Source organism: Oryctolagus cuniculus, chromosome 4 (assembly GCF_964237555.1).
Source record: "Oryctolagus cuniculus chromosome 4, mOryCun1.1, whole genome shotgun sequence".
NCBI classification, from domain to species: Eukaryota; Metazoa; Chordata; class Mammalia; order Lagomorpha; family Leporidae; genus Oryctolagus; species Oryctolagus cuniculus.
The window spans coordinates 138,325,815-138,350,242 of NC_091435.1; the positions used below are offsets into that span (position 1 = coordinate 138,325,815).

The window sequence follows — 24,428 nt, forward strand, 5'->3', positions numbered from 1 at the left end:
AATCATATGTTTAGCCAAAGGGATGCTATAGATGTAAGTTAGATACTTTCTCACAGGAAATGGAGGTCAAGGCTTCAGTTAGGGTTGCTCTAATAAACAGTGCCTGGAAGGTAATTACCATACACATGAAGTATGGGGGTAACAGATTAGTGACAAAGGTGGGTGATAAAAGCTGGTACCTGCTGTGAGAATGGATAAAACTATTTTAGAACGTTGTCTTTATTTAAATGTTTCTGAGACCTGGGTCCTTATTTTTATTTTCCAGAAGGTACCAGTGCTTTAAGCAAGCAGCATTTTATTTCCTCAAATCCATTTATTTTAGTGATCATGCACTTGCCATTCACCCTTGGTAAGACAGGTTCCTACCCTTGGCATCTGATGGGAAAAGATCCCCCGGAATGGCAAGAGACTTTGAAGACGATTCTTACACCTAAGGGCTCTATTATCCCAGTACCTCGTATCGTGTTTGGCACATGGTAGGACTGAATAAATAATTCATGAGAAATTAAATAGATAGAACCACAAATGTAAAGTTTTTGTGAAATACTTTCTAATAATTTTCTATACATTTGAAGAAGAGGAAGCAGAAGCAGGAATCAGAGGCTTAGTATAAGAAAGCTTATGTTTAGCAGGCCAAGAGGCTATGCATTAAACTGAATTCAAGGGGAAAAAAGGACTTCCAGAAGTACTGTGAATATCGCTACACATATAAAAGGGCTCTGACTAAAGGTGAATAGAGAGTGTTTCGAAATGCTTGTTGAATTATGTCCTGGGTATATAAATGTGGCCTGCAATTTCTCTCACAGTGGTGGCTGCCTATCGGCTCCTATGGATGAGTACACATATTGCATTAAACTCGATAGCATGGGGTCCCCTGTGATCTGTTAGGGAAGATTGTAGTAGGTTCAGGTTTCTGGAAAATAAAATTCAGTAGGTGAATCCATACATGGAACAATGTAGTCTTGGAAAGCAAAAATTAGAAGATGCCAATCCCTACAACATAAAACTATTGAATTGCCCATTAAGTAAATTAGAATTTTCAGGACATAAAATAGTGATATCAACATATTCTTAAAATAAAAAAAAATATAATTTGATTTATACTATTTCTTTCTTTACTCTAAAAAGAGTAACTCTCTTCCTAACTCTTGCAGTGAGAGATTTTCCAAAGGCATCCATTGACTTCAAATAGGTGTCATAAGTTTATTTATTTCTTTAAGAGGGAGAGAGACAGAAAGAGACAACCAAAGGGTCGGAGGTCACATTCACTGGTTTCACTGGTTCACTGCCCAAATGCCCACAGTGCAACCAAAGCCAGGAGCCATGAATGCAATCAGGGACTCCCTTGTGGTGGCAGGGACACACCTACTGGAGTCGTCACTGCTGCCTCCCAGGGCGCACATTAGCAGCAAGCTGGAGTCAGGAGCCACAACCAAGAATGAAACCCAGGGGCACAACATGGTGTTGTCTGGTCACAGAATGCCCCAGTAGGAATTGGCTGTAGATAGCCCCACTGATTCAGAAACTCGAGGGGGGAGAGGGTAAAGGCAGGGCTCTGATACACTTTAGGAAAGGAGCTGAGAGATTCAAACCTGTTGAGCAGTACGATCATCTCAGTTGGGGTATATAAATCTGAAGATAAGACCAAAACCCAGTCAGAGAGACCAGAGACCCATGTGGGAGGAAACCAAAGTGGAAAAACTTAAGTTCATAGACCAGAGTGCCCGGGAAGTAACTCGGGCAGACAGAACACAAGGCAGCAAGGACAAGACCAAGAGCTCTCACACTCGAGTGAGCATCAGAACCACCCGGAGGGCACATTAAAACCCAAATTGCTGGTGCCTTGCTCAAGTTTCTGATCCAGTAGGTCTGGGTCAAGGCCTGAGAACTTACATTTCTATGACATTGCAGGAAATGCTGGTGCCACTGGTCTCAGGACCATACGTTGAGAACCACTGGTTGAGACTGCCTGTGCCCTGGCAGGGGTAGGAACGGAGTACTGCCAGATTTGGCTGGAGTAGCCCAGGGCCAGGCACCCCTGAGTCTACAGTTTAGATCCCTCAGTTCCTACACTAGAGGGAGGCAGGGCTCACTTTAAGAAAGAAGGACAGGACCACAAGTTCATGTGCACACACACACACACACACATGATATAAACTTGGCTCAACTATGTTATAGTGATACCACTGTCCTGTCATGGTTTATAATGCTATCAATGGACTTCTCAACTCCATTATAGCTTTTAAACTCAGTTGCCCATCAGTTAGGCTATATTCAGCAAGGCTTTGCTTGTTTACCCAGCAGCTGTCATGTCAGTTCTTTCCATAAAGTAGCCAAATATAAATAAGTTGAAGTTGTAATAAAATGACACAAATGGAGAAATCAAAGGGCATGGAAGGCAAATGTGATTTGAAATGAGCACAAATGTCCTTGCTTGGAATATGATTTGTTTAGACACTTCACATGACCTGCCTTACTTGATTCTACATATTTCTCTTAAAATATTACGTATTTACTTGAGCTTGTTTTTTATCCTATAAAATTTTCCATTCAGTCACCAACTACCACCATAAGATGCAAATAAAATGTTTTGTATAATGCATACATCGATAGCATTCATATAAATTGTACTGTGATGGAAATGACTTTAAAACAGCAATGAATTCACTCTTGGAGAAACTCAAGATAATCTTTATATGTGAAACAAGGTCTCCATTGATTAAGTCTTATTTAAAGCACCCTTCAAGTTTCTAGTCTTGCGTCTGCTTAATCTTCTTTTAGAAAATAAAATTAAAACATTTGGAATTCAGCATTTGAAATAAATCGGACCTTTGTTTCTTAAAATTCTAGAGAAAAAGAAAAGACTCCTCCAGCAATTTTTTTGGAGGTTTTCCTGCAAAAGACAGCAGAATGGTTTCTTGATAAGAATCCAGATATCCTCCCTTCTGCAGAATACATTAACACAGGCAGTGAGGGAAGCCCAACCCACAGTCTCCAAGGAGCGCGCTACTGTGAGCCAGGAAACAAAGGCCATCAAAGGTGGCAAGCCCTGCCCTGCAGAGGCCAGTACACAGGACCGCTGGCCTCAGGATCACACACACTTACAAATAAACATCAAACCCCCACAGGGTGCTGCTCCCTTGCTGGCAGTGTCCCTGGTTATTAACTTTTGGATGGTTACCCTATGCTTGGTAGGGCACCACGTGGAGCTAACAATCTTTCTGCAAATAGTGCCTAACTTTCCTGGGCGCCTCCAGATAAGAATATTGGACTCAGCCCCTCAAAATGTCTGAACATTCTGAGTACAGAAGAACTTGTCTCCCAGATGGCATTACAAAGTGCCTTCAACCAGGTGACCTTTCCAGTCTCCAGACTGTGGCTTCAAAAGAATAATACCCAGCTTTCTTCTACTGAGTTCTTATTCTGTGTTGGATCTTAGATATGGAAGTGCAAGGTGCGTAACCTTTCAGTGTCTCGGTCTCTAATCTATAAAATGGGAATGATGAGAGAAGCTACCTGAGGCCTAGCAAAGGTCTGGGTGAAGGTGCAGGTCCAGGGTCATTACCACTGTTGGCTGCAGAATCACACTCTCCTCACCCAGGCAGCCTCAGCACAAGGCCTGCACACCCAAGCAGTGTATGCTTCTCCACTCTGAATAATGAGCTTATTCTTGATGCCTGCAATTTACCTTGATTAAGACATCCTCTAGGGGGAAAAAGAGATGTACTTTCATAACCAAGACAAGCCTGTTAAAAACAAACACAGGAAATCTTCATCCATCGTGAGTGACTGGGCGGACTTGCTCAGGCAACACAGAAATTCCTCAGTGCGGATTTTCTCTTTGACCTGGAGCAATTAAAGGTAAACAAAGACAGCCTCAGTCTAAAGTAGCCAAGAAGGGAAATGTGTATTTCTCAATGATAGGAATTCAGACTTAAAAGAAATTGTCATCTATACCCTATCTCCCAGCATCGTCAGGACCCCAAGCCATCCTGCCATTGGCCTTCACCCAGAATCAACCACCCCCCACTCCAAATTTGCACATACTGGCCTGTGTCCATTGCAGAGTGAATAACTTTTAAATAGTGCAATTATTCTAGCACCATCAATATTTCAATTAAATGTTTAAATTCAATTGTTGGTGTATGACCAAAAACCATCCTGGAATCTTTCTTTTATCATTTATACCCACTAGCTACAAAGGTTTAAAATACCAGACATCATAGGAATATTGGCAAGATAAAGTGAGAACTGTCCTTAGCAATATTTTTTAATCTTAAACAATAGCAGAGTTAAGTACACTTGCTTACATACAAACTTCCTTTATTAGTGAAGTGAGGAAATATCAATTTACTGTCAGGGGTGACTACATATAATTAAACTCCCTTAATATCTAACTGTGCTCTATTTGGTTTCCTGTCTAGCAGCCAAAGTCCCATGCATGTTTAATAATCTGCGTCATTGATATATTAACATAGTAAATCAGGCACACACAATGTGGAGTTAGACTGTGTAGGAACCAGCCCTGCCTCCCTCTCTGACTAGCTATGGAATCATGAGTAATAAATTCAACCTCCCTATGTCTCAACTTTCTTGTCTATAAAATTGGAATAGTGAGAATACCTACCTCTTCAGACGTTGTAAGGGTTAAGTATTGCATATGTAAAGAATAAGGCACATAGTAAGGGCTCACAAATTTTGCCTTACTGATACCCAGTTGATACGTAGGATCCTTTTCTTACCTAAACGTTCTTTTATTGCTAATGGCAAATGCACACATACACACATACATACACAAACTGTTATTAATTAACTGTATTTGTGAAAGTGTGACTCACATAGAAAATAGAAAGAAATAGTCTTTGGGGAATACGGTTCAGTTTGTGTAGTAACTAGATTCATTAGTTTTACAAGCAACTCTTATTTCTCTATTCAAAGTAAAACTTCCTAAAGAAAAATGCTTACCAAAAGCATTATATTTATCCAGCAGCTCAAAAAAGATTATTTCTAGAACATACTTCTGTTTCTTTCTTAACATAATAACCTTTGCTTAGAAATCTTTCAGCTATGTAATTTGTTCCATTTAATCAATCTATAATGTTTTTATTGTTTTCAATTGATTTAGTGTCAATTTTGAATCAAATGACAGACCTGAGAAATATCTCTCATGAAACATGGAAACCAATTTACTCAGTTGAATGTAGACTTACACTTTGTATGCTCTACTTGCTACTCCATTTTAAAATTATGTTCTATTTTCTTTAGGTTCTCCTACAATGTGTTTCATAAATGCAAATATTTATTGCTCGAATCATTCAGGTTTGACGTATTACATTAGAGTTATTGAATAACTGTAGTAACCTAGTATTGATCTAAAAATATCCTAGATTTATAACAAGTATTAGAGATTAGCAGCTCCTAAATGTACTTCCAAGGCCATCGGTGTTCTTTCTATTACCTTTTTTCTGTACACAGAATCTTCCCAGTTCCAGAGAGAGCAGTCTTTATCTCTATCACTGCCAGCCACCCTCTCCTGGCCATGTTCCTGGCTGCCTCCTCTAAACATGCTCTTAAGAACATCAGTATCAATAAGCTTCACCCACTTATTAAGTTTTCCAAATGAGGGGTATTCTGCTCTATTAAAAAGAATTTTTTAGCCTGTTATCATAAAACACAACGCAATATAGTTGCATTACCTGAAGTAATAGATGTATGTTTACTCTAGAAAATAGACGAAGTCAGAAAAGTTATTTTAACTTCAGTTGATAAAATGTTTTATTCAAAAGGCCACGGAGATGGTTGTATTTCTAGTCAAAATGGACTCTGTAAACAGACAGCCTTTGTCTCCCACTGAATACAACTAGAACCCCTGGACCAAATACATGTTTCGGTTAGATGAGGACTCTTAAACACTAAGAGGTAGAGGATAGATAGGGTTGTAAACCAGAATTCAGAGCAGTATTGAGTCAGCTGTTAAGTTTCCCATTCTTTTCCTCCCTGGAAGCTCTTGGCCTGGACCCAGAATTATTCAACACGACAAAGAAGAAGAACTACAAGACAACAGTTTCTGTCACAAAGAACAGGAAAGGAAACCATTGTGGGTCGGAAGAGAAGACAAATGCTCTGCATTTGTTGTTTGCTTCATTCTCTTTCACCTCAATCCCAGCAATCACTAGGCAGCAGTGGTGACAATGGAAGAAATAGTTGGGCAGACACCTATAATTCAAACCAGAGGAACCTTGATCCTAATACCATGGGGGAGAATTCCCATGGTGTTTTTAGCTCTCTTAATCCTTTCACTAATTAGCCTTGGAAGCAGGTGCAATATTATAGGAAAATCATGGGGAAAATGCCACAGGGTAGGGAAACTAAGCCTGGCTTCTAACCAGAGGGCCAGGAAAAGGGGCTTGGGGGGCTAGAAAATATGGAGGAGATTATAGAGAGAAGGGGGGTCAGGAAGTGATCTGATGAGGTTGTCTATTAATCTTCAGGCCCACCCCTCAGCTGTGGGCTTGCACCTGACCCTACACAGAACGATAAAAGCTTTGAGAAATAAACTAAAATATAGAACATTGCCCAGGTCCCATATTGGACATTGGGTGGCACATATGCAAGACAGATCTAAAGAGCACTGCCAGCATTAATACTGTACAGGCACTGGAACCATAGGCCAACACCGGCAAGAAAAAACTTGGAGGCAGTACCAAATCTGGTTGAATTCCTGATTACATGAAATATCAACATTCACCATAGGAGAATCCTATGTCACTTAACATACCAGATACAAAGTTACTTAATATAATATTCCAAATTTATAATGTAAATAAAAAATTACATAGCATATGAAGAATGAGAAATATCTTTATTATCTCACAAAGAAAAAGGTAATTTTCAGATGCCAACTCCAAGATGATATAGATGGTGGATGTAATAGGCTAAACTTCTAAGCAACTATTATAACCATGCCTCAAGAAGTACAAGCAGCACAATGGAAACAAATGGGAAAATGGGGGGAAACACAACAAAGGAAGAGAAGATACTAAACTGAGAGAAGTGGAAATTTTGGAACTGAAAAAACAGTAACCAAAATAAAACTAGATTGATTAACAACAAAGTAAAGGATAGCAGATGAAAGATACAGTGAACCTGAAGAAAGATTATAAAAAATTATTCAATCTGTAAAAAAGTAAGAATGGAATTTTTCACCATCATATATGCATTTTAAAATAAGTGTACCAAAGGAATTTCTTCAGATGAAGCAGAAATGATATAAGGAGGAATGAAGGAGCAACAAAAATTAAGGAAGAGCAACATGAATGGTAAATATCTCTCTTAATATAATAGAATATCTTTCTTCTCCTAGATGCTTTAAAATACATACAATTATTGGAAGAAAAATTTAACCTTGTATTATGGGTTTTCAAAATGGAGAGTGTAAGGTGATAAGTTTTCTATATTCTATTTAATTCAAAATAAACTTAGAATCTCCTAAAATATATAAGCAATGATAATATAGTAAAAATGCCATAGAAAGTTAAAATGGAATACAAAATGAATTAAAACAACCCTGAAAAAGGCAGGAGATGGAAACTAATAAACAAACCACAGAGGAAACAAACAAATAAGATTATAGAGCCATTGTGGCCATTTGTGGAATGAGCTGAAGAAGAAAGATTCCTCTCTCTCCGTCTGTCACTCTGCCTTTAAAATAAATTAAATAAATGTATTTTTTTAAATGGAACATTAAGAGAACTAACTGGTCTTTAAATAAGCAAAAGGAAGTATAACAAGAGCTTTGAGCCAAAAACGTTGAAATTGATCATACAGAAGCAATAAAGAAACATCAATGGCCCAAATCTGACTCTTTCGAGAGGTCAATACAATTGGTAAAATTGTAGCCATACTGACCAAAGGTAGGGAGTGAGAGGACCAAATCAGCAATGGGAGAAATGAAAGAGGACTGTCATGGCAGACCTTATAGACATCAAGCAGTGAAGAATTGCTGCAAACAATTCTATGCATTTCTATTTCAACAATATAGATGACATTTAATAATTCTTGTCAAATTGCAGAAACCCATTCAAGAAAAAATAAACTAAATCATATCTACTAAAAAAAAAAAACAAAATTATAGTTAAAAGTCTTCCAAAAAAGAAAACTATAAGTCCAGACGGTTTTACTGGCAAATTCTTGTTTACAAGACGCTATAACACTAATTATAGACAACCTCTCCCCACCCCGCCAAAAATAAAAGAGAGAAGAGGGAAGAACATTTTCCATGTCTTTTTAAGAGGCCAAAATTACCCTGTTACTAAAGGCAGAAAACATCACAAGAAAGTAAAACTACAGAAAATATTCTTAATGAATATAGATACAAAATTCCTCAATAAAATCTTTGTAAATCAAATTCAGCAATACATAAAGAGACTAAATATCACAAGGAAGTGGGATTTATCCCTGGAATGCAAGGTTGGTATAATGAAATCTGTCATATTAACAGGTAAAAGTTAACATCACATCAATTGATGCAGGGAAAATATTTGACAAAAATAAATTTTAATTCATGATTTAAAAAACTTAGAAAACCGGGAATAGAAGAAAACTATCTTAAACTGATAAAGGATATCTACTAAAGCCTATCACTAATATCACATTCAGGCCGGCGCCGCAGCTCACTAGGCTAATCCTCCGCCTTGCGGCGCCAGTACACCAGGTTCTAGTCCCAGTTGGAGCGCCGGATTCTGTCCCGGTTGCCCCTCTTCCAGGCCAGCTCTCTGCTGTGGCCAGGGAGTGCAGTGGAGGATGGCCCAAGTACTTGGGCCCTGCACCCCATGGGAGACCAGGAGAAGTACCTGGATCCTGCCATCGGATCAGCGTGCTGGCCGCGGTGGCCATTGGAGGGTGAACCAACGGCAAAAGGAAGACCTTTCTCTCTGTCTCTCTCTCTCTCACTGTCCACTCTGCCTGTCAAAAAATAAAAAAAAAAAAATCACATTTAATCACGGAAGATTGAATGCTTTCTTACTAATATTAGGAATAAGTTGAGGATATCCTCTGTGATTAAATATTGTATTGGTAATCCTAATACAGAAATTAGAAAATACAGAAAAAAATAAATAAGATGACTACATATTAGAAAGTAAGAAGCATAAGTACCTAAATCGTAGGCTATGTAACAGTTTACATAGAACCAAGTAATCTACCAAAAAAGTTCCTAGAATTGTTAAGTGAGTTAAATTAGGTTATAAGATTCAAAGTCAACACTCAAAAAATCAACTGTATGTATATATGTGTGTGTATGTGTATGTATGTGTATCTTCTAGAAATGAACAATTGTTGAAAGAATAAATATAAGCAACACCATTTACAGTAATGCAAAAAATGTAAATACTTAGGAAAAAAATCTAACAAGCCATTCTGCATACTAGAAACTACAAAGTACCAAAAGAAAGAAATCAAAGGAGATCTAAGTAAATGGAAACACATACTGTGTCTATGAATTGAAAGACTAAATAGAATTCTCCATTCTCCATTAATTTACCCATATATTTAAGGTGAGTCTGATCAATATCCAAAAAAGGGCATTTTTTTAGATAAAGATAAACTGATCTTTAAAGTTATGAATAAATGCAGAAACCTAGAATAACTAAACCAATTTTGAAAAAGAAAAATAAACTTGAAGGATGAATAGTGCTTGATTTTAAGGCTTACTATAAAGCTGTAGTTACCAAAACCAGTGTTATTGGCAAAAGTACAGACATAACCATCAACTGATCAGAAGAGTCCAGAGATAGACAGAGTGGCCTTTCATAAAGGTGCTAAGACAAGTCAATAGAAGAGGAACATGATATTAGTTCAATTGGTTATCAGTGGTAGACAGAATTCTAAAATGATTCCCAAAATGTCCTGCCCCTTTCCACCCTGCTATGCAGGCCTTGCATAATCCTTGGAACTGCAAATATGATAGATTGTACTCCCATGCTTAGGCTATGTTAGATGGCACAGTTGGCCTTAAAATAAGATTACCTGGTTAGGCTGGCTTAGCCTTCTTTGTAAGGAGTGAGTTCCCTTTGGCTATTCTTTCAAGAGGAATTCATAGATTCAGAACACAAGGAGCATGTGATGCACCTCTGCTTTATGGAGATGGAGGTGGCTTCATGGCAAGCAATATAGGCAGCCCCTAGGAACTGAGAAAATGCTCAGCTAACAGTCAGCAAGGGAAAGAGAGCCAAAAGTATATAATCTCAAGGACCACAAATCTGCCAAAAACAGAATGACCTTGGGAGCAAAATTTCCCCCAGAGCTTCCAGACAAGAATGCCACCAACTAACTCCTTTGTTCCAGGCTTCTGATTCCCAGAAGGTCTGGTCACACTTTACCAGACATCTAATCTGCCAAACTCTGAGCCAATAAGAAGTGTTGTTTTACACAGCTAAGGTTGTAATTTGTCACATTGCAATAGAAACCTAATATACATAGACCAAAAACATTAACATTGACTTAAACCTTCAACCTTATACAAAAATCAACTCAAAATGGATCATAGTGGGTAGATGTCTATCCTAGTGGTTAAGGTACTAAGACACCCATGTCCTGCATATCAGAGTTGCTGGGTTGGATGCCTGGCTCCACCTCCTGACTCCAGTGTCCTGCTAATGCAGACCCTGGGAGGCAGTGGTGATGGCTCAAGTAGTTGAGCTCCTGCCACCCCTCTTAGAGACCTGGATTGAGGTGCTGGCTCTTGACTTTGTCCAAGCCCAGAAAATTTTCATAACCTCGGCACAGGCAAAGGATTCTTAGGTATTATGCCACCAGTATCACCTATAAAATAAAAAATATATAATAATAAATAAATTAGACTTCATCAAAATGAAAAGAATTTGCTTTGTAAAAGGTACTATTAAGAAAATGAAAGGAGACAGAATTATGGCATAGAGGGTAAAGCCACCACCCGTGATACTAGCATCCCACATGGGCACCGATTTATGTCCTGGCTGCTCCACTTCCAGTCCAGCTCCCTGCTAAAGGCCTGGGAAAAACAACAGAGGATGGCCCGAGTGTTTGGCTCCCTGCCACCCATGTGGGAGACCTGGAAGCAGTCTCCTGGCTCCTGTCATTGCAACCATTTGGGGAGTGAACCAGGAGATGGAAGATATTCTCCCCCCTTTCCCTCTCCCCTCCCTCTCCAGCTCTCCCTGTCCCCCCTTCCCCTCTTCTGTCCCCCCTCCCCCTTTCTGCCCTCCCCCTCTCCCCCTTCCCCCTCTTACCCTCTGCCTTTCCTCCTCTCTCTTTGTACCTCTGATTTTCAAAACAAATTAAAAAATCTGTTTTTTAAAAAAGAGAATACATATATAAGCTACAGACTTGGAGAAAATATATCCAGTGGGAATGTAGTATGGCACAGCCAATCTGCAAATCACTTTGGCAGTCTCATATAAAGGTAAACATACAATTACTATATGACCCATGACCCAGCATTTCCTCTCCTAGGCATTTGTCCTGGAGAGTGAAATGGTGAGAATTGCAGCATCTATTTCTGAAGATTAGACGTGCAATGATTAAATGGGGAAATATACATTAAAGTCCTTCCAGCAGTGCTACACTCATTATATAATCATATTTTGCTCATATCTTTTATTAGAGATGCCAGATGAATTTTCTTAATAACATTTTCAACATAAGTTGAGATAATCCTGTCGAGTTTTTTCCTATTTAATCTGTTGATTTGATGAAATACATTGATAGATGTCCCGATTTTGAATTATCCTTACATTATCAGGATAGCTATTTTTCTCTAAAACTTTTTATCTGTAATAATAGCTAGAACTAATCTGTTGCTTTTCCTTTCTTTTTGGGCAGATAAGGTTGTCTTCAAGGGATTTCAGATTATCAAGGCTATGCTATATTCATACCATGAACCAAAGACTTTTCCACTTTTTTCAGGAATGAAATAGAATAACATGGAAATGATCTGGTCTTAAACACTAGATAGAAATCAGCTGTAAAGCCCTGTTTCCTTGAGTCATGGTTAATGGTAGTTCTCTAATCATATTTCCACTGTCTCCTATAGTAATTCATGTACTCATATAAATTGTCATTTTGTAGCTCAAATATAGTTAAGTGTTGGCAATTTCACATAGTTAAACTTAGAATAAAATGAATATCCATATACCTTTCACCTGATTTTACCTACTGGTAATAATTTACCCATTTTGCTTTATCACCTTTAGAGATAGAGATATATAGATTTATATGCATATATTTTGCTTATATATGCAATCTATTTCTACGTGACAGTTTTTCATTTATTCCTTTATTTTTCACTGAGTCACTGGAATATAAGGGCAGACATCAAACACTTCTTTTCTCAAACTGAATCATGCATACTCAAAGGATAAAGACATCTCTCAGTTACCTAAAATACCATTACCATACCTTAAAAACAAAAAGAAAAGCAATTAATAACATTATCAGAACACAGCCAAATTTCCTTAGTCATTGTAAAAAATGTAAGTTTATGAATTTCATATTATCTTTTTGCTGATCTCTTTAATAAGTTTTTTCCCCTTTTTTCCTATGACTGATTTTTAGAAGAAACCAGGTCAGTTGTTTTGTGCACTGTTCCACATTCCGAACTTGTTTGTCTCCTCATAGCATCAATTAAAACATTTTTTTCTCTACTATATTTCCTGTAAACTGGAAATTAGGTCAAGGCTCGAAATTCAGGTTGATCGTTTTTCATGAGAATACTCGTTGGGGATGTCGTGTGCTTAAAATGTGTATCAGCAGGCATATGAGGTCAGTTTGTGCCCTTACTGGTGATGTTCTTTGTCAAATGGTGATAGTGGTAACCTGTGTTCTATAAGCGTACTTCGGAGTGATACTTATACACTAGGTAAATATCCTCTTTCCAGCAGTCTTTTACCTGTAGTATCCATTAGTGATCCTTGACTAATTCAACTACCACATTTGGGGTGATTCTGTTTTGATTTTTCCTTAATAAATAATATTTTTAAAGTTTTTTTCTTACTATTATTTGTTGAACTCTTTACTTAGTGTAGGATTAATATTATGAGTATAAAGTAAACTAAAAATAGATCTTTTAAAAATTAAGACAGGGAATAGAAGAGGAAGAATGAAAGCATGGGCAGAAGTTTCTATGTTCCTAAATCTGTATACCTTAAATGAAGATAGTGATAATTTAAAAAGATAATTAAAAAATAGTGATAATTAAAAATTATTACAATTTTTAATCATCTTTTTTTACTATTTATTTCCAAATTATTGAATTATGAGAATATAACCTTTAATAATTTTACTTTTTAGTTTTATAAAATTTACTTCCCTACCAAAAATATAACTGATTTGGGTATATGTTCATGGCCATAAAAATGTATATTTGCTAAGTTTTTAATATATTTTAAGTACTTTTTTTTCAGAGACAGATAAACAGAGGGAAAAAGTACTCCCATCCTGTAGTGCACTCCCCAAATGTCTATAATTGCCAGGATTAGGCTGGGCCGAAGCCAGGAGCTGAGAACTCACTCCAGGTTGTGCTGTCGGTGGCAGGAACCCAGTCACTTCCCAGGATGTGCATTAGTAAGACTCTGAAGTCAGGAGCCAGAGCCCAGTAAGTGAACCTGATGACTGTGATATGAGACTTGGGCATCTTACCCACTAGGTTATTTAACCCATAATGATTCTACTTTTTACATTATAAGATTTTCTTTGTGACCAACAATATAACTGATTTCGGTGCATGTTCATAACCATGAAAAGTGTGTATTTGTTATTATTAAGAAGAAAGCTCTGTTATATATGTATTAAATTGTGTTTCTTGATTACTTTACTCAAATTTTCAGTATCTTTATTTGTATTTTTCTGAAATGTATCAGGTTCTGAAAGAAATGTATTTAACTTTCCACTATAATATTCTGTAATTAAGGTCTTGCATTTCTATAATGTGTATTTTTTTAAAGATTTATTTATTTATTTATTTGAAAGTCAGAGTTACACAGAGAGAGGAGAGGCAGAGAGAGAGAGAGAGAGAGGTCTTCCATCTGCTGGTTCACTCCGCAATTGGCCACAACGGCCGGAGCTGCGCTGATCTGAAGCCAGGAGGCAGGAGCTGCTTCTGGGTCTCCCACGTGGGTGCAGGGGCCCAAGAACTTGGGCCATCTTCTTCTGCTTTCCCAGGCCATAGCAGAGAGCTGGATTGGAAGTGGAGCAGCTAGGTCTTGAACCGGCGTCTATATGGGTTGCCGACGCTTCAGGCCAGGGCGTTAACCCACTGTGCCACAGCGCCAGCCCCTATAATGTGTATTATTAGCTATATCATATTATACATAGAGTCTTTAAAAAGTTCACAGAAAATATGCATTATAGAAAAACTATGCATGAATTTCAATTTTTTTCAGCAAAAGAAACTTATCTTCTAATTCCACATTCCATGGACTTTATGAAGTGCCATCAAAGAGCTAGCTAGTGTGTTTTATACATTACTTTTTGTTAGAGAAGCTGCAAAATTGCCTTTGGATTTGTCTACTATGTCTTATCCACCCCAGAAAAAAAGAGGGAAAATGGTTGTACTTCCATGTATGTTCATGTCCCTAGTTCATGTCTTCTAGTTCTATGTCCTTATGTTCATGTCTTTTAGTCCTGGTTATGTGGGATCCTAGCATGAAGAGTGAAGTCATTCAGGAAAGTCATTTGTGTAAGCACTAGGCACCTGCCATTTCATTTTGGCTATCAGTAAGCAGTTAGCTAGTATGCTTGAAATGGATTTCAGTGTTTTGATCAACATCATTTAATTCTCTGGAGTCCTTAACTTTTCTTCAGAAAACAAAGCCTTATAATTTTTTACCTGCCAGTATGCATTTTAAACCTTAATGAAACTGTTTAAGAAAAATTACTGTTTAAAACCCGAGTTGCAATAAAATGCCTATTTTGCATCTACCCTGAAGATCCATTGCACAGTCAAAATATGGGATTTTAACTGGAGTTTTTAGTAATAAGTGCTGAATCTTACCATAGAGTCACTTTGAAGAAATTGCTTAAACCAGAGAATTGCCCATTAGAGTCAAAATATGCTTTAATGCAGATTTCATTGTACTCAGTGCAACTATCTGTTTTGCAAAAACACTAGAGGGATGTTTGAAAGAACATTAGCTCTTCTCTTCTTCCTTCCTTTTTTTTTAACACCCTTTCCCCAGCTAGTTTTGTAATGTAGAGGATAATTGGACAGTAACGAAGCTGCACCTGTGTCTGAGCTCTTAATTCTTTGCATTTCTACAGTTGACTTCTGAGTGGCACCGGCTGCCTTTCTTATTTTCTACAGGGTTCAATTTGGACATCAAAGGTCACTTCATGTCCCCTCAAATCCCTGTCTCTCTCCTCCTCAGGCACAGCACCCACACAGGAGTCCCTGCTGGGTACACTGACCTCTCTGGAAAGCTCCAGTCACAGCACTGGGCATGGCTTGGTGGGCCCACCAGATGGCTATCACAGCCTGTAGCCTGTGTCTCTGTGGGCTGCGATGCATTCTAATCTAGGGTTCAAAAGCATCTCACCCTTTCTTTTTGCAATTCACTGTTGTCATGTGTCTATTCATTTTTTGTATAGCACTTTTGTCATCACAGTGGGGTACTCCAGGGCAAGAGGGAGGAAGACGCAATCTTAATCCTGTTTTTCATTAACCAATACTAGGCATTGTAGCAAGTGTTTAGATTGAATGAGTATAAAATAATACATGATTGTTATCTAAAATTACAAAACTAAAAAATTATTTTCAAAAATAAAATTCACCAAAGACTTTTCATACAGAGGTAATTGTTGTTAACACTTTTGTGCATTTTTCTAAAGCCTCTTTTAGCAATTAGGTTGTTTTTTACAAAATTAAGATATTTGACTATTTTTTACTTTAAAATATAGTATGATCGCCTTCTAAGTTTATTAGCTAATCCTTGAAATTATGTCTTTAAAGGACTGAATAACAAAATTATATGAATACTCCAAGATTATTTATTTAAATTGGTAGTAACATATGTTACATAAATAATTTCATTTTTAAGGTGAACCAATTTTCACAAAATTTTTATTTATTTTTGTTTATGTGAAAGGTAGAGAGAGAGATCTTCTGTTCCCTGGTTTACGTCCCACATGCCCACAACAGCAGGAGTGGGGTCAGGCTACAGCCAAGAGCCCAGAACTCCGTCTGGGTCTCCTGCATGGGTGGCAGGGATCCAAGTACTTGAGCCATCATCAGCTGCTTCCCAAGATGCACACTCACAGGAAGTTGACATCGGAGAGGAGTCGGGAGCCAAGCCTAGGCACTCTGATACGCGAGGTAGGCAGGCAAGCAGCATCTTAACGCTTCACTAAACTCCCAGTCCAATAATTTAGACTGTAATAAATGATACCGTGATTATTTCATCCAAGCAAAGTATTTTGGAATGTGATTTTTTTTAAGATTGATTCCTAAAAAATAAGATTAGGCATGCAAAGTGTAAAATATTTTTTAAAGTTCAAAATGCATTTTGCTAGATTGCTTTCCAGTAAGCTTGAGTTCATTTAAATACCAGCAATGTAAACTATGCTTCCCTTGGTGGTTTACCACTCTATTTATTAGTTCAGGATTACTGCATGTTTTTGAGGATGCCTAATATTCTAAAACTTTGGCCTGATTTCATAATCTGATTTCTCCTGGTGCAAGGCCACCACAAAACACACCAAACAGCGGAGCTAGAGGAAAAGTTTACTGTCAGGTAGAGGAAGCCCACTGGGCCAGGGGAGAGAGGGAAAGAGAGCCTAAAAGAAAGAGAGAGCACACATTCTGGAACAGGTCCTGTTAAACCTTTGCCGGGGCTGGGGTTGGGGACAGGGAAGTAGGAGCAGCGAATCCCATTAGGGTAGGGGTGGAGCTGACACCCGTGGTTGGGCCATGGGGCTTAGGACTGAAGCCTACTATGCAAGGTGGCAACCGGAGGGGTGGGGCAAGGCCTAATATGGCATCCAGGGCATAGATACTACTACAGATACGACTGTTAGTAAAATGACTAACACCGGGGTCTACAGAAAGATGCTCCTTTTTCTCGCTCTGTGAAACACTGTGATGACATCTGTGCTGGTACTCCTCTCTGTCCTGGTATTAGAATGCACAGAGACCTTTCCAGACTCACTGTGTGCCAGCAGACAGGTGTGAGGACCGCCCCTGGCTCCCCTCAGTGCCCATCTGGTTGCTCATCACACTCCTTCCTTAAAATCAGAGCAAGTCTACTTGCAGCTGGTCCCGGGATCTAGCCCCCATTCATCGCTGATGCTATGCCCCATGTGCAAGGATTTTCTCTTGTCCTTGCTACTTCATTTCCAGGCCCTCTGACCACTGCAACAAACTCTCCTCTTGGCATCTCACCTCTCTGTTGCTGCTTTGCTAATGAAACAGTACCCCTTCTTCCCTCAGAAGGCATTCCATCGTGAATACCAACCTCTGTGTCCCACCGTCTCCTTCATTCATTTGCATTTTTGCAATAAATATTTATCGACCTTCTACTCTGTACCAGCCAATGAGTGAAGCACAGAAGGGAAAGATAGTAGCCCTTCCTTAGCGCAGCTCACATTGTGTCCCTAATGCCCTCCTTCCAGCCCCACCCTATGACTTGTTGCCATGGTTATTTTTTTTTAATCTCTCTAAATGGAGAGAAGTAGTGAGGTCTATGAACAAAATGTGCTTCTGCTGTCTACAGACAAGCAAGAATGCTGTGTTCCATGAGGAGAGGTAGAAACAGGCCACTGGTTGTTTCTTCCAACGTAGTCCTATCAGCCTCACGATTACTGAAACCTCCCATGAGATGTTAACACAGGCTCACCCATTCTTTGGGGCTTTTGATGATATGGAAGCTGTTTCCCTCTTCTGGACTTTGAAAAGCACTTTAGCAGAAGGCAGCAGTCCTTACTGGCGCCTGCTGACAGGAAACTGTTTGAAACAGACATCAGACAAGGCATGTGCAAGCCACAACCTGCCTGGTTTCCTTTTTTCAAGGTAAACTTTGTGGAAATGGTTTTTATAGCCAGTATTTTTGTGTTGGTGACAAAAGTTAGACACAAAACTATAGGAGTAAATATATCTTGTAAAGCCGATGATACAATATTTGGCCTTTGTTTGTTTTACTTAATATTTCTTCCTCCAACCCTTAACACAAACATCTTTTTAGCCACCGAGCCAGCCCCTCAGCCTGTGTAATTCAGTAGGACACCAAGGTGAGACGGAAATCTGGCCTGTGTCTATATCTTCCGTAAACTTCGCTTTGGGTTGTGCAGTATACCCCACACCTTCCAATGCATGCTGTAAAGATAAATAACAATGTCATAATTTTTGACTTTTTCAAGTGTACTTGCGATAGGTGAGGCTTATGGGGATATCGAGTCAAGTGTGTGTTGTGCATCATAGGGCCATGGGAGGGCTGAATGTTGTTGATTGTGGAATTCGACACATGGATTTCAAAGACTCGCTTGGTCACATGTTCACCTGTCTTCCAAACATGTGTTCATGTGAGTCCATAAGTAACACACACACACACACACACACACCTATATCTCAGCCATATTAGAATAATTTAATTTCCCCCAGACATGCCACACTATCTCCTAGCGTCAGGCTTCTGTCTGCCAGGACAGCCTTTCCCCTTTTGCTTGCTGGTTGGCTCCCATTTCTCCTTCCTGCCTCAGACTAAAAGTTAATCATCTCCTCCTCCTCCTCCTCCTCCTCCTCTTCTTCTTCTTCTTCTTCTTCTTCTTCTTCTTCTTCTTCTTCTTCATTTTTTGGAAAGAGAGTTAGAGAGAGAAGTAGAGACAGAGAGAGAGGTCTTCCATTTGCTGCTTCACTCCCCAGATGGCTGCAACGGCCGGAGCTGTGCTGATCCTAAGCCAGGAGCCAGGAGTTTCTTCTGGGTCTCCCACGTGGGTGCAGGGGCCCAAGCACTTGTGCCATCTTCCACTGCCTTCCCAGGCCATAGCAGAGAGCTGTATCAGAAGTGGAGCAGCTGGGACTAGAACCGGCGCCCATACGGGATGCCAGTGCTTCAGACCAGGGCGTTAACCCGCTGCACCACAGTGCCGGCCCCCAGTCATCTCTTCTAAGAAACTTCATCCCATCAGCACCATCCTGCTACAGCCAGAAGGGGTTCTTTCCGCTCTGCTCTGCGCTTGTACCACCAGCCCCATACTTCCCTTCTGGATAGATCACATCCCGTGGAAGTAATTCATGGTCTGTTACGTATCTGAATGGCAGCTCTTCACCTAACTCTGTGGGACGGCGAGAGTGAGGTCTGGAGTTCTTCCTCTGTCTCTCAGCACTTAGCACAGTGGCTGCCATGTACTGGGTGTTTGTGGCTTTAGGGGCTGCCCGTCAATCACCCTGAAGTCTGCCGGGCCGTTCACTCTCCCACTGTGCTGAGCAACAGCGTTGGGCCTTCTCTCCTCTCCCCAGTCTCCATCACTGCTTCCCCAGCCTCTCTTTGAGCCGATGCTCTTTCTACTTCCATTAGGAGATGACTTCCGCAGCTTCCCCACTGTACCTGCCCGCCTCCCTGCATCCACACCCTTAAACCTCCCCTTCTACCATGTCACCACAAAGCAGCTCTTCTCTAGTGAAGGCCCGCCCTGCTACACGTGTGTTATCTGTAGCCTCCCGAGGACGTTTCTCTAACGTTCATCTCTTTTCTATCATCATTCTGTCCTCTTCAGTCAATTATTTAAAATCCTAGCTTAATTATTTACATGCTTAAAAACAATAGCAAATCCTTTTTCACTCTTAACATCTTCCTCCAGTTACAGCTCTATTCTTTGTTATCTTTTATAGGAAAATCCCTCAAAGGAGCTGTCAACTCAGCATCTACAAATACTTCCCTTTCACTCTCTCTTGAACCTGCTCTGGTCAGGCAGGGGCCCCATTATTCCACCAAAGCTGTTCTGGTCTGTCTTGTTATCTTACTCCTCCGTGATTCTAAACCTAATGATCAAGCCTCATTTTCTTTTCTTATTTTTTTTTTTACTGGGCTTTCACAACCTTTAACACAAATGGCCCACCTTCTTATCGGGCACACTTTCTTCACTGGGATTCTGGGACACACAATTTTCCTCACACCTACCTGGCCTCCTCTTAGCTGGTCAGTTTTTGCTGCAGGAACATCTGCTATCTGAAAAATAAATTTCTTGGTTCAAGTTACGTGGAGGCTTGGGGTCATCTACAGCTCGGCTCATCTTGATCTCATGGGGGCTCTGTGCACGTATGTTTGCCTTCTAAGACCCAGGCTATTGGGGCAGCCCCATCTGGAGCATCCCATTCTCTCATAACAGAGGACAGGAGCAAAGGCCTGGAACTCCCACAGGTTCTGGAAGAGCTTCTACTCCAAATGGCATCTGTCATGTCTGCTCATGTGCCATTGGCCCGAGTCAGTCTGTGAACCCTGTCTGCTATGGGAAAGGAGTAACAAATTACGTGCTCACAGCTTAAGCCCATGAGAAGGGACCTCAGTGAGACCACTGACAAGCCTGCTGCATGTCCTCAGAGGACTGGGGGACCCTGTGGCAGACCTGCTGCCTGACTCACCTGAGAAACCTGGGAAGTCAGAAACCAAGAAACACACTGCAACAGCCCAGTGAGAGCCCCAGCGAGGGGAGTGGCTGCCTTCCCACCAAGGATGGATCTAAGGGGTGTGCTTCTTACTGATTGATGATTGGGAGGAATGGAGAGTCTGTGTGGAGCTACCTGAGACCCTGCCCTAGGCTGTCACCTGCGAGGACAGAGATCACAACAGAAGAAAACCAGAGTTTTTGGGGGCTCATAGGGAGCGGCCGGTTAGAGAGCCCGGGCAAGCCCTCACAAATGTCTACACACGCCAGCTTCCAGCAACCACCACAACCAAAGGGAAGGATGTCAGTCATACCAACCCAATCAAACCTCTCTTGCCACTGACTTCTCTTTCCCCTCTCTCCTAAGCTTGGGGCAGCCAAGCTAGTAATCAGGGCGGACGGGGAAGAACAGGAAGAGAAAAAGAAAGACAGCTCCTTGCACTAAGCTGGTGGAAGGACTCACTTTGAATGGAAATCATGTTCTATTATTATATGCAATTGAAAAATAGGTATGACAGGGCTTCAAAAAGCTCATGGACTCTCCACATTATCCCTTAATTCCATTTTCCAAGAACTTTTGGGAACCTCCTCTTATGACTGAACTGAGAATATTTCTGTGCTTAGAAGTGGCCACAGAAGTTCAAAAAAAAAATGAAAGTAATAAAAAGTCATAGGACTCAACTCCACAGACAAAATCTGAAAAGCAAGCAAAGGGTGTGTGTCGGGGGACACGGAGACAGGATGAAGTCTTTTGCATCCCTTTAGCCACATATGTTCCAAGTGCTCTAGGCTCCTGTGCCTACAGCTCCCTGCCTGGAGTTCCCTGAACTCGACGCAATCTCCCAGGGCTTTTTGAGACTGAGAGGTTGTATCACAATTTTGAGGAGAGCTGGCAGTTTCATAGAGATCTTTGAGCATGAGACTACAGGAGGCCAGAATCCTGGTGTCCAAGTGGCTGGACTCACATTTGACCCTGTTTACGTAAAGGAAATCCAGGCATCTGGCCAATTTAGGACCAAAGAATTTTGCGGCTGGGGTGTTGAGCTCCATTTCCTTTTTCATTTATAAAAGCAGTTGGAGCTGATTCCAAAGTGTTTTCAGGAAGTCAGTAAAAACACTTAGGCGTAACTACTACTGTTTTATGAAATTTCATCTATTGTTTTGACCTTGCCTGTTCTTGAATGTAGAAATAAAAGGCTTGGTGTGGTCATGGGGGAGTAGAGGAGCATTAAGTCATGACACCACCCAGTTCAAGTCAGGAAGCTCCAAGCCAGCAGTCCATTTCCTACTGTAGTAAGCCAAGGAATGCAATTCAGTGTGTGACTAAGGGTAACATGACTCAGGTTAAGAACTGAGTCTATGGAATCTGTTTCCTGGCCAAGAGAATTAGAATTCAATTGCTACCAGAACTAAGTGGAAAATATATACTTTTGTCTTCATTGGAACTATTGTTACTTTTAAAGAGCAGTTGAGAATATAAGATCGCACTTAAACATGATAGAGCATGAATTCTAGTTGTCAGAAACTAAGAGGACCATTGGGAATATTGTTTTCCACTCCCAGTTCTACCCATGCTCCATGTCTGACCTTGGACATCACACCTTGGTCCTTAGACTTGGAAGAGACACTATTGCCTGTTAACACTCCATGCTAGGCAAATAAAACAGAGTTCACTGAGGTACAAGATTGAATAATGGGATCCTTTACCTTTGCATTTATTTATCTATTTATTTCTTAAAATTGTATCTTTCACAGAAGCACCTTGGGGCACAAGCAGTGCATTAAAACAATAATTAAAGTAGATAAAACACTACAAAGCAGTAATTAAAGGAATATCAAATGAGGTTACATCTTAAGACACTATTGTATGAAAACCATAAAAAGCTATGCACCTCATCAGTATGTCAGGACCATGTGTCGCTCTGAGAATCTGAGAATTCATAAATGAGAAACATGTGGCAATACAAATTATTTGAAACCTCGCCTCTAAAATGTAATTTTCCAGACCTCTCTACCTCAGCCCTCCTTCGTTCACCTAGAAGAGGGTCTTGTTTTATTCTGTGCCTTAATGTGTCTCCTTGGCCAGAAGGGGCTACCCAAGACTCAAGCCTCTTTCTTTCCCAGAGGCTGTAACTGGAGTCCCTGGTCATACTTTACCTGGCTCAAGTGGCAGTTGATCATGCTTAAGTACTGGAAACAATCAAGGGATCATAACCTCCCAGAACATTCTTTCAACTTAGTGGGAAAACCTTGTCATTCATCTCCAGTTCCCACTCCTACACTCCCACCCTGGGCCCCACAAATTGGCATAGGTCTCTTAAGTGGCAGACCGTCCTCTCCTGTTCAGTTGTGTGCCTGGAACAAGCCTGTTAGTCTCACCCATCCATGTCACTGTCCATTATTAATAACGCTTCTCTGTAATGTGTGCCTTTAAAAAGTTTGAATGTGCATGGGTAGCAAGCAATTTATAAAGGCCAGTAGGGCTACCATTGTCTAGCTTTTGAGCCAGTGAGAATTTGGTGAGTAGTCTTCATTGAAGAGCAGAAAAAGTGTATTCTCAGTTGTTTTGAAATGGAGACACAGCTCCACCAAACACTGCTCCAAAACCCTATCTTGTGTCCTTTCAGAAACTGTGCTGTAGGAAGCCCCCCTGCTGTTTGTATACAGTTGTCACTTCAGGCCCATTGTGGGTCACATCGTGGAGTGCCATCGTGCAGGCCTCTGCTTCTGCAGCCTTGTCCTCCTCCCTTCCAGCAAGGCCAAACCACATCTGCCTTTGTACCTGTTGTTCCAACCACCTGAAACGGCCCTTCCCTTTTGGCTTGCAAACTCTGCCATCCCAACTAGATTCAAAGGGAGTTAAGCATTCCCTCTTCTGAGCTTTGTGCAGATACTGACTGCTTTTTGATGTAATTATTTTAATTTTTATATATCTACCATTTGACTCCAGTTACAGCCTGGGGACTTGCAGAAGCTAACTGGTGCCCCATTGGTGTTTGGGACCTCAACAAAGGCCCTGGCAGTAACATGTGGCTGAATTTAGAGGTTAAAGAGCATTGACCCTAGATTTAGTAACTAGATTTGGATCCTAGCTTCCCCGCTTGCTAGGTGAGTCACCTGAGCCTGAGTTATCTCATCTGTAAAATGGGAGTAGCGTAATACCTCCCTTGGGCATTTACTTACTTTTCAACAAGTCACTGCTGACAGCCTACCATTGCTAAAGGTTTTTCTAGGCTCTGGGAATACAGCTGAAAAGAGAATAGGCTGAGATCTCATTTTCTGGACCTCATATTGTAGTGAGAGTGACAGGAAACAAATAAGCATATGTGATCTGATATGGTAATGATCTTAAGTAAGTATTGAGATAAAAGTGAAGTAGGGTCAGACAGCAGTATGAAGGAGTCTCTATTTTAGGAAGGAAAGCCTTTTTGGGACAAAGACTTTGATCAGAGACCTACATGGGCTCAACGTCTCAGAGAGGAAGGTTTCAAGCAGAAGGAGTAGCAAGCAAAAAGGGCCTTCATGGAACATAAGAAAGATAGTAACAGAATGGATAGAGGGAGGTGGGGAGTTGTAGGAGAAATATGCAGACACTTGATTATGCAGGAGCTTGTTAGCCAGGCCAGGGAGTGGATTGATCATAAATACAGTGAGGGATTTTGAGCAAGAGAATAAGAAGTGACCTGATTCAATAAAATGATGGTTAGACTGAGGCCAGCATTGCTATACAGTGAGCTAAGTTGCTGCCTGCAGCACCAATATACTATATGAATTATATAGGACACACCAGTATCCTATAT

General features: G+C 40.4%; 1 protein-coding gene across 1 annotated transcript in view; it reads left to right on the forward strand.

The window, feature by feature from the left end:
• SLC9A9 (solute carrier family 9 member A9) overlaps positions 1-24,428 on the forward strand; it is a 612,515-nt gene that overhangs the window by 407,857 nt on the left and 180,230 nt on the right. The gene's annotated exons all lie outside the window — the stretch shown is intronic.